Source organism: Calypte anna, chromosome 2 (assembly GCF_003957555.1).
Source record: "Calypte anna isolate BGI_N300 chromosome 2, bCalAnn1_v1.p, whole genome shotgun sequence".
NCBI classification, from domain to species: Eukaryota; Metazoa; Chordata; class Aves; order Apodiformes; family Trochilidae; genus Calypte; species Calypte anna.
The window spans coordinates 45,022,677-45,033,708 of record NC_044245.1 but is presented as its reverse complement, the minus strand read 5'-3'; positions in this window follow the sequence as shown (position 1 = coordinate 45,033,708).

Below are 11,032 nucleotides of genomic sequence, written 5' to 3'. Positions count from 1 at the left end.
CAGTTGCTTGCTACAAGGTTTTTATTGTTATAAGGAGCATAAGAAACATCCCAGTGCTGTTTTTCCTGAATCCCTATATGTGTAGAAGCTCAGGAGGAGGTACTATTTGGTACACTGACTGCCATTAAAAACCAAAAAACCTTAAAACTCGGCCTCTCCTCTTTGTTCCTACTCATTCTACTGATCATTTTTTTTAATCCCCTCAGTTTGGTGCCTCATATTGACATCTGAACTCCTGTGCAGTGTGTGTAAATGTTCTCCTGCAATCTGGTAGCACTGTACATCCACTTCACACAAGCATAAATTATTTAACAGGGCTCCAGAAAGCAGCAATCAGGCCAACACCATCCACACTCTCATGAAGACATTGCTTTTTGCTCTTGTGTTGTTCATTTAATCTGAAAGGTCACTGCAACTGGAATCACATATTTATTTTTATTTTTATATGGAAAATATAATGCTACTTACTTCCTTCCCAAGAAGCCAAGGCTTAATTTCTTTCACAGAATTACTGCACTTGTGTTTCTTGTCCTGACTGGAGTCTAGAACTTTGAAAGGGCACAAAATAATGGAAAATTCATGATTAACATTTATGGAAAGTAAAAAAGGGGAAAAAAAAGTTGTCTCTAAAAGAAAAAATATTATATATATGTATAAATGTGTGTGTGTGTATATATATAGATAAATATATAGATATAAAAAAAAAAATATTTTATCTCAATTAATCTACCTTGCCTGATTTTATAGTCCCAGGGGATGGCATTCAGAGCAATCACTAGTGCTTCACGGTCAGCTCTTTGGAAAAAATACATTTTTAAAAATCATCTTTTACTTATCACTGCAAAGTGGTAAAGAAATAAATCTACATTTACAGTATATACTGATACATTTATTCTGTCCTTTTTTTTTTAATCCAAGCAATCAAAATTTTGTAGCAGACCTGTAAGACATTCAATAAATTCTATATTTCTGCAATTCTTCCGTGTGGATCCACACAATTCTTTTGCCAGAACTGCAACCAAACTCAGCTGCTAACTCATCAATTGAATAGGTCTGTGGAACAAAATTTTCTGGTATTTGATTCATTAATGAGGTGAAAATCCAGAAAAACAGACTTTGTACCAGAGTGGCAGTTCCACAAACTCTGATTTGAACTTCTGAAGTATGTTCTGCATAGTTTGAGCTTTAACTTATTTTAGCTGAGTCTCCCATGGGGCATTTCTGGTTATTTTGAGGATTTGTGATGGGTAACAGCCTTGGCATTGCCTTGTTTTCTGTATAACTTGATGACCAGTGAGCCTTTTGCTTCCACAAAACCAGGAGAAGTATGGGATGCGTGTGATACCTGTAGACCAAGGGTGAAATGCTGCACTCATGAGTCTTGGAGTTTTGCTCTCAATCTCATTCATCTGATCAACAACATTCCTACTCAGGGGTGATGGGTGAAAGGAATGAAAGGCATGAGGAAAAGTCTCTCTAAAGAATAAAACAAACAGGCCAACTTTTGCTCTTGCATGTGACTTCTAGTGCGCTAGAAAAAAAACCTTCTCCAGACATACTCAGACTAGTGTAATGGAGATAAATGAAAGTTTTATTTAGCCTTTCATATTTTTTTCCAACTATAAGCTTAAAAAGATAAATTCTTTCAGACAAATAAATGTTTCCTCACTAAAATGGGATAGATCTTTTGCAGTAGTACCTCAGCTATGCCAACTGTATTCTTACAGGAACAGATTCCTATTTCTTTGTCCTGGAGAGCATTTACTTCACAAAAATATGTGCTGAAAATGAAGATGAAGAGCTGAATGGCAACACCAGACCTAGAGTGAGAAGCTGAACGTGATGTAAACGGGTTTTTTATTAACCTAGATCTTGCAGAGAATATACCTAAATTCACTCTGAAGAGGAGTGGCAATGCCCTTAACCACCATGTCAGAAACCACTAGATAGATCAGTACATTTTGAAGATATTGTCAGTGGTGACTGAGGATTTCTTTTCACCTTTTTTTTTTTTTTTTTTTAATATCTCTGGATGCCATTATGTGTGAAAGGTCTTTTTCTTCCATTGGAATTATCAAAAGCAATCTATCTTTATTCATTATTTTTACATTTTTCTTAATAAAGAGGTCATCTACAATTTCTTCTTTTGTATTTTTCACCCAAAGAAAATCACTTACAAGCCACGAAGAAATGACCTTCCAGCTCCATAAATCAATGTGACAGGTGATTCAATCAGCCACATGCCTTCCCTGATTTAAGCAGCTGCTGACTCCCATAGAGCACACTGAGTGCTGGTCCCAGTGGCCCTGCAAGTGATCAAGAAAGCAGCAGGTTTGCACTTTTAAAACCACTGAAGCCTGGATGAGGAAATCACTGACACGAGTGAAATACAAGGGACTGAATATTTAATTTGCATGAGATGCTGGCACCGTGCACACCTCAGCATCACATTTTCTCACTCTGCATGTTCTGTCAGTATCACCAGACAAGATGCAACCTTGATGTAGATTTTGTTCCTATGAAGTGGTACTAGAATCCCTGTCTGCAATTTTGTGTACTTCCCAGGCATGCACCTTGTGAACTCTAAAAGAACTGCAATGAGGATGGGGAAATACTGTTAAATTTCACATGAAAAAAACCATTCAGTACTGGAAAGGCTGCTGACTACCAAAATGAGACCTCCATCTGGTGGACCAAATTCTCCTTAAATTCAGGCTGCCTTATAATATCAGAATGACTCTCTGCTGAATTTTTATGGCATTGCTTTGGATTTATTCACACAGAGAAAATAAGATGGTTCAACAGAGTTTCTTGGGTCTAAGCTATGATGGAGTTTATGCCTGCAACCAAATATATGTACTTCTCCTGCTCAGGTAGTCTGTAATTTTCTCCTCGCTTTATTGGTACATTGCTATCTCAATATACCTGGCGAATTTGAGAGTTCACAGTGTTTTCCTAGGACTGAAACCTGGCCTCTTTTAATCTTAACCCTTCAAGCCATCAAAGGAAGCACAAAGAAAGATTCATGAAGCTTTCTTATAAAATCTGACAAGTCCCACCTTTGAAATCAAGTTGCCAGTATGCTGCTAACTTTGCAAAATCTACTTTGAACAAGTATTTAACAAGCCTTGGGGACTGACAAGTTTCATGCAATGACTTAGAGTTGTGTTTGTGAGTTGTTTTTTTTAATAAAGGACATTGTACAAATTAAATCACCAAAAGAAAATGAAAACATGGAAAAAACCCCAGAAGATTGTCAGTCTTATTGTCATAAAACTAGTACCAGCCACTTCTTTCTTGGGAGAATCCAGTGGAAAGGTTCTGAAATGCCTTTGGATCCATTCCCCTTGATTCTGGAACACAAGATCTGGCTTACTGCCAGATATTATATTACTGAAATACCTGCCCCAGCCACTGGCCCGTTTCAGACGTATGAGCTATGTGAGCTCAGAGTAAAAGACCAATGAAATATAACAGATCTACACATATATATACGTATATATACACATACATATATATAAAGTATTTGTCACAGAGTAATTGTGACAGCAATGCTCTCCTAGTTGCTAGCAAATTAGTGCTTCAAATGTAGATTGCATGCTGATTCACTAGTAGGCCCATCCTTCATGGACTTTTAAAATAATCTTTTTAATAAATCACTTATAGTTCTGGATTCCAATATATCCTGCAGTAATGAATTAAGGGAATACTTAAGTTTTGTGGAAGAGAAAAAAAAAAAAAAAGTACTTTTAAAAGTACTGTAGGCCAAAAGTGAAGAATGTCTCCTTTTTTTTTAAAACTTTTAAAAGTACTGTACCATAATTCATAATTTTACACCAATATTTTAAATTTAGTACAGAAATATTAAACTATGTCAATGGTTGTGGGACCTACCACTCCTTTGCTGTGCACCATACATACATTCACAGAGCTGCTTCCTTGCATCATCTCGTTTACCAAATCTGCAAAATCGTAGTCTATTTATGCTTTCTTGTATTGAAGACATCTCATACCTAAGCTGTTATGTTTGTCCATATTTACTCCATTTCTAATGCCTAATTGAGTTAGGTTGGCCTGGGATTGTGGGCAGATGCCAGGATCTAAGCCCAGCAGGGTTTTATCTCTACAGTGATGTAAATTTACCTCTTCCTTTTCTTAACAGAAAGTAAACATACCATCTCTTACCTTCCCACCTCCTGTCTCACTGCCTCAGCATGTGGTCACTGTCCTGAGTGGCAGATCCTCTGCCAAGGCTCTGCAGATGCACCAAATTCAAGCATTAGGAAGTGCCAGCTACATGAAGAACACACATTTTGCCTAGCAGAAACAGCTGATTTTTCATAACATGGCTCCTTTTGCCATTTCCCTAATGCATGGGTTTGATCCAGGCTTAGTTTGGTGATGTTTTGTGGCTAGTGCTACAGAGGAAATCAGACTGACTTATTGCAATGGTCCTTGTTGGCCTTGAAGTGGAAAAAAGCCTGTAGTATACAGAAAATTTGAAGGGCACTCCCTGCTCCCTGTGGAGGCAAAAAGAGAAAAGAAGGATCTCTGATCTCGTTCTCTTACGAATTGCTTTCCTCCCCCTGACCATGTTTTTCATAATCATTATTTTCCCATGGATCTGCTCTCTCTGACACCTTATTATCATTTTTCCTCTCTCAAACAAGCCTGTTAGGCATGCTCAGCTTCAAAGCCTAACTGGCAGAGGTGCAAAAACCCACCGACACAGACCTGAACATTAATAACTAGCAGAGGTGAACATGGTTTCATGCTTTCCCTCCTTGGTTCCAGTGCATCAGCTACATTAATGTATGCTGTTTAGACTCAATGCCACAACAAAATCCAGACTTTAAAGAAGAGCAGCCCAGTCCTGATTGTTTTAGGCAAGCTTCCAGTCTCCTCCAAAGTCATGGCTTTCTACTGGGTCCTCAACTAGCAGAGGGGAACAAGCAGATATGAAGAGCAAAATATTGAAATGAAGATTGATCCTCCATTTGGGATAGAAGATTCTCACCTGCAGTACATGATCTGGGCAAGAAATCCCTGAAACGAATCTAACCTCAGACAGCTTGCATGGATGCAGTATCTTGGTGTTTTTACTTGGACAAAAGGAGTATAAGGCACACATCAAAACCATGGAAAATTATTAGGGAGAAAACATGGAATATTCCTCCCAGCTGGAAAGCTAACTTCCTTGTCAACACACTTGCCTTGTCAAGTTTAAAGCTTGAAAGGAAAGAAAATGCTGGCTAGATTAAGCAAACAAACAAACAAAAAAACACCCCCAACAAAACTCCAAACCAAACCAACCAACCAAAAAAAAGCAAAACAGGAGATAAATTCATAGTATCACAGAATGGTTTGTGTTGGAAGGAACCTTAAAGATCACCTAGTTCCAAGCCCCCTGCATGGGCTGGGACACCTCCCACCCAACCAGGTTGCTCAAGGCCCCATCCAACCAGCCCTTGAACACTTCCATGGAGGGGGCAGCCACAACTTCCCTGGGCAACCTCTTCCAGTGTCTCACCACCCTCACACTAAAGAATTTCTTCCTAATGTCTAAAAAAAAAGATTTATAATATGTATGCAGTTAAGTCCATCTGAAACTCAGGTAAAAAATAATTCTAGGTTGTTCATTTTAGTAGGTGGACAATAGATTAAAGGCTACATTCTTAGTTGAAGCAAATCAGTTTAGTTTTCACAGAATCATAGGATTGCTCAGGCTGGGAAAGACCTTCAGGATTTGCAAGTCCAGCCTTGTCCTAACCTTATCACCCTATTCCTGATGACCCACCACTAAACCATGTTCCCAAGCACCATACCCATATTATATAAATATGTTTCCATGAGGCTTCCATGAGACAAGGACTGGAGTTTCATATTTTTCTAGGTGTGTATGGATTCACTCATTTTCATTTTAAGTCAAAGGATGGAATACTTGGTGGGGAGGAAGGAAATAATTAATAGATTAAAGGGAAAACATAATGTGGAAGCTTGTGCCAATGCTACAGCTGTTCTGAAATAAGTTTTTGAGGCTGAAGCTCCAGTGAAACATTTCTGTCTATCACTTCATCTGCTTTGAGGATTTCCAAGGAAATATAGTGCTACATTCCAAACATTCAGTCATTTGTCCTGTTTTGCTTCATTTACTGGAATATTTTTGAAAACTCTCTCTCTCATAACGACTGAGGAAATGAGCAGATGAAAAAGAAAATATATTTCCAAGGAGTTAAATCACTGAATTATTCTTAGAGCCATGAAAATGACAAAGACTGTTTTTTCCATAAAATCTGTAATGTGTTATTCAGAAAAAAAATTTAGTACTCCAATGGCATAATGAACTGCCTGGACATCATACATTCTCCCTTTTTAACTAGTGACATCCCAAGTAAGTAAGAAGTAGAAACACACACAAGGAGATAATGCTGTGTGTCCAAGACCCCTAATAATGTATTGTATTCAGATGCATTTTCCCTCCACAACAATCGGGTGTTTCAAAATTTATCACAGATTTGCAGTTAATGTTAAGAGAAGAAGAATGACTTTTACAAATGAGAAAAGAGACACAGAAAGGTGAGAAACCTGTTAAAATTATTTAGAAGCTTAAATCCCCTTGATTTGCTGATCTCTGACTGGAAATAACAGGAGATGGATTCGTAGGTTTGCAAAATGGTTTGGATTGGAAGGGACCTTAAAGATCATCTAGTTCCAAGCCCCCTGCATGGGCAGGGTCACCTCCCACTAGGCCAGATTACTCCAAGTCCCATCCAACCTGGCCTTGAACACTTCCAGGGATGGGGCAGCCACAGCTTCCCTGGGCAATTTGTTCCAGCGCCTCACCACCCTGACACTAAAGAATTTCTTCCTAATGTCTAACCTAAACTACCCTCCTCCAGTTTAAAACCATTCCCCCTCATCCTATCACTACATGCCCACTAAAAGTCAAATGTTAGGAATCACTTGTTATTATTGGCTCCAGCATATTCCTAGGAATCTGGGGAAATTATACTGTTCAGTGCTCAAATAAGCTGATCTTAGTTGCAAAGAACGCATGGGGCAGCTGTACAAAGGATGCTTTGAGAAACAACAGAAAAGGACAAGTAGAAGATAAGCAGATAAGGTGCAATACCTGCTCTTTCTTTCCCAAAACATAGTGATAAACATGATTTTCTGCTGAAAACTGGCTAGGACAGCTGTCTACTCCCCCTCATGCAAGAGCATCTGACTCATAGGTGGAGGCTGCTGTGCCCCTGGGCACTCTTAGGACTCCTCAGAGGACCTCAGCTCTAGCCCATCCTGCATCCTGTATAGCTTCTACTTCCTCTGTTGATCCCTCCATCTAATCTGCCACTCTGCTGCTCTTCAGGACATGCAGAGCATAGACTCAAGACAGCCATTTCAAAGAGACAGCGTTTTACAAAAACTTTCTGTCCTTCTTTTATGGCCCTTCCAAGGTTCAAATTACTGCCCTGCCTTAAGATGATTTCAGCACTTCTGAGAAGCAGTTACTTGGCTCTTTTTTTTTACAGTCAACAAAATTGCTCTACTTCAGGATGTGCCTACATTTATACCAGAAATGCTCCCAAATATGGTACCACAAAAATATTACAAATCAGACATCTAAGGCCTAGTGATTCTTTTTATTTGTTTCCACTCCTCTCAACAAGAAAACATTGAACTCCTTAGACACTCCTGGAACTGGCAGACCAAATACTGGACCACTTTTTCATCTGAAATGTGTCTTTCAGCAAAGTAGAGGCAGCAGATGAAAGTACAAAGTGTGAGCTACATATTCCCTTCTTCTGCAAATGGAAACAGCTTGTTCATCTGCCTGGTAAGTCAAGTAGATTTTTTTTTTTTTCTGGTAATCAAAATATTAATTGTATCTTTCAATATCTGAAAGAAAAATATCTTACTCTCAAAAGCAAATTCTTCCAGATGTTTTATCATGAGTATTATAGCAGGGTTTCTGTGGAAAATAGGAATGATCTTGCAACCTTACAGTTCTCACCACCTTGAGGATTATATTTTTCATTCTTTGTCTCTGCCCACAAGTAAAACCAAAGCTCTATCTCCTGATAAAGAGTGTAATAAGGATGAAAAAGACTCCTGCAAATTAAGCTAGCCATGCATTGTTAGGAAGCAACTACTGAGGCTTTAACTTAGATTTAGTTCTCATTGATATCTTCACATGGTTTTGATGCAGTAAGAAGCTTGAGTATAGGAACAAAAAGAGTGCTGGGGTGATTCTGATCATCAGAGATGAAAAAATTCAAAGCCATATGGTTTGGGGCATTGGTAGATAGCACATAACAAACATGCTTTTCAGAATTGAGTGAAAGGTGTCAACAGTAATTCTACCCTTTTGCATGTTTTGCCAAAAAGTCTGTTTTCCTTTGAAATTTTAAATACATTATGCTAATCCATTTCAGGGAGGTTTATATTTTTCTATTTAAAATCTTGTGTAGGATACATTTCCTGCTTTTCTTTCATCCCCTAAACAACTTGAGAAACAAGAGACAAACAGTGACAGTAAATACCATCCATGAAAGCTGAACTGATGAAGAAATTGAGGGCTTTTTCCATCACATCTGACCTTCTGGAAGTGAACATAAATCTATCTATTTCAGTACAGTCACTGTCTAATGCACTATGCTTCAAAAATTTAGATCTTTATTTCGTGATACTTTGGGCCCCTATCAATGTTAAAAGCCCAGTATTAGTTTGAGAAATCTTTGCCTGAAGCAGTACTAGCTATTTAATTCTCCAAACATCTCTGAGAGATGGATGGTCATGTGCAAAGTCTTCTGGCATAAGACAGGTGGAAAGCAGGGACAGAACATAAAAAAACATGGCTGTGATAGGTGTTAATTCAGAGCATCAGCCCAAAAACCTTGTCCTGGGGAGCTGATGCCAGCTAAAGGAGTTCCCAGCCTTGCTCCATACTCTCACTCTTCCCAATTCAAGCATTCATGGGTGGGATCAGGAACTACACCAATGAACCATACTGTGAAAGAATAAAAGGGGCTAATTCTAGCCAATCTCTGAGTTGCAGCTGGTTTACAACTCAGAAAACAAACATGTGCATGTGAGGTGAAGAAGGGCAATGTGGGAAAAAGGAGTTGGAATCAACAACAGGAGGGAGTTGTTTAGACTGACACTCTCAAATGAAAGGTCTGAGCTGGCAGAACAAGGAGGAGAACATGTAACTTCCTGACATTTAATCCCAGAGACGTGACTGATACATGTAACTTTTTATTTTCTATTTAAGAATTTTATTTTCTTTCTATCTTAGTTGCTCCTAGTTTACCATCTGAGCTTTCTATTCGGTTCTTAAGATAATCCTCAAACGTAAAAATTTCTCTTCTAACTTCCCTATACACAATTCTCCTCGTTTTCACAAGTGGCATCCAGAAAAAGTTCAAAAAAAGGTGCTACAGAGCTCAAGAAAGAACAGCTTCAGGGAGGGAAGAGAAGAATTATCCACGTATAAATTGCCACATGAAAGGGTAACAGCAGACAGTATTCATCAACCACAATTTGAACCAGGTCTCTTGAGTTTGTAAACCAGCCAAGTAAACTCAGGCCAGGTCCTGACTGAATGTGGGCTGAATTTCCAGTGATTTCACTCCTTTTCCATGGACTCCACGACTAGGTTTACACATTATTTCACATGGTCTGGCTACATACAATGAAGTTAGAAGTAAGGAGTGTCAGCAGATGAATTTTATTTCAGTTTTAAGTTAGGAATATATTAATATATTAAAGTTAAAAATTCTCCAGTATACATGCCATCCCATGAGCCTCAAACTCACGTTTTTATGTAAGAGATGCTGCAACACTAAAATTACTACAATATTTGGATAGCTTGTTTTCTCATGCTATAAAACATAAGAACCCCACCTAATATTTCCAAATAGGTATGCAGCTTCTTTTGGTTGGTTGGTTTTTTTTGGAGGGGGGGAGGATATGTGTATGTATTGAGATACAACTCAGCTAGCTGATGAGTAAGTGGGTAATTGGTCTATAGAAGACAGAGAGTAAACATAAAAAAATAGGATACAGCAAATAGCAGTGAATAAAGTTAAAATGTTGCCTAAAAGGAAGAAGGAGCAACACGTCTTCTCAGATCATGAGAGAGACTCTGGAAGATGAGAGTGAACGGTCTTCCATACTAGCATGGTAGTAATCATGAATCTTAATAGCTATAAGGGTTGCCATGAGTCTTTTGCAGCTGAACAAAAACAAGAATATGATGTGTAAGATGCACATACCTAGTAACCACCATAGGCAGATTGAACAAACTCTTCTTAGGCAAGAACTCAGCCTTTCTACTGCGCATAGAAAGGTGTTTTCATTTTTCTAACAGTCGCAAAAGCAGAAACTGCAATAATCCATGAAACGTATTCCAAGAGAAGTGATTCCATGGGGAGGGACACAGCACAGTGATCTTCGAATGGCACACACATCTGCTATAATTTAACACAGCCAAACTGCTGATAATTGACACAGGGTGGGATTCTACGACATAGCCAACAATTGTTCATCTGCTGGGTATCACTCAGTGTCTTCTGAACTCATCTTATGACCGAATGCAAAGAGAATGGTGACTATTTCCATATTGTTTTGAATGCATCTATTTTTACTCTTTAGCTTAAAAGGTTCCCAGACTCCAACACACTGTATGACTGTCATCTGAAAGACAGCATGCTTACCCACTGGGGTTTCTGGATGTCTAACACATCCTACTGCAGAACAACATCACTGCATTCCTCTTCCTGTTTTTCTCCATTTTTTTGGGTCCAGTAGATGTTCAGACTTCTGGCAGGGACAGGAGCAATTGCAGGATCTGAGAGAAAAGAAGGGAGGGTTCAACAGCAAGTGTAATGTCGTGCCTGGGATTTTTCAGGCTGAGTGATTTGGATGCTGCAGGGATGAGGCCACTGACATGAATGAGACAAGCTTTAAGTCTTGCCCATGCAAAAAAGATTTACGGTGCTGCTCTTGATATTATGGATAAACAAATGAC